Source organism: Propithecus coquereli, unplaced genomic scaffold (genome assembly GCF_000956105.1).
Source record: "Propithecus coquereli isolate 6110/MARCELLA unplaced genomic scaffold, Pcoq_1.0 Scaffold56, whole genome shotgun sequence".
Taxonomy (NCBI): Eukaryota; Metazoa; Chordata; class Mammalia; order Primates; family Indriidae; genus Propithecus; species Propithecus coquereli.
In genome coordinates this window covers 6,686,323-6,686,572 of record NW_012151507.1, presented here as the reverse complement: position 1 = coordinate 6,686,572, position 250 = coordinate 6,686,323, and the positions used below count along the sequence as shown (strand labels likewise).

The following is a 250-nucleotide window of genomic DNA, read 5'->3' as shown; positions in this document are numbered from 1 at the left end:
TTCTTCATAAATTCTTTGCCTAGGCCAATGTCTAAAAGAGTATTTCCAACATTTTTCTCTAGAATTCCAATAGTTTCACTCCTTAGGTTTAAATCTGTTACCCAGCGTGAGTGGATTTTTGCCAGAGGTGAAAGGTGTGGATCCTGATTCAGTCTTCTACATGTGGCTATCCAGTTTTCCCAGCACCAGTTATTGAATAAGGATTCTTTCCCCAGTGTATGTTTTTGTCTGCTTTGTCAAAGATTAGATG

The 250-nt window shown here is 38.4% G+C and overlaps 1 protein-coding gene across 1 annotated transcript in view; it reads left to right on the top strand.

Moving 5' to 3' along the window:
- SLC9C2 (solute carrier family 9, member C2 (putative)) overlaps positions 1 to 250 on the top strand; it is a 100,141-nt gene that overhangs the window by 9,275 nt on the left and 90,616 nt on the right. The window lies entirely within an intron of this gene.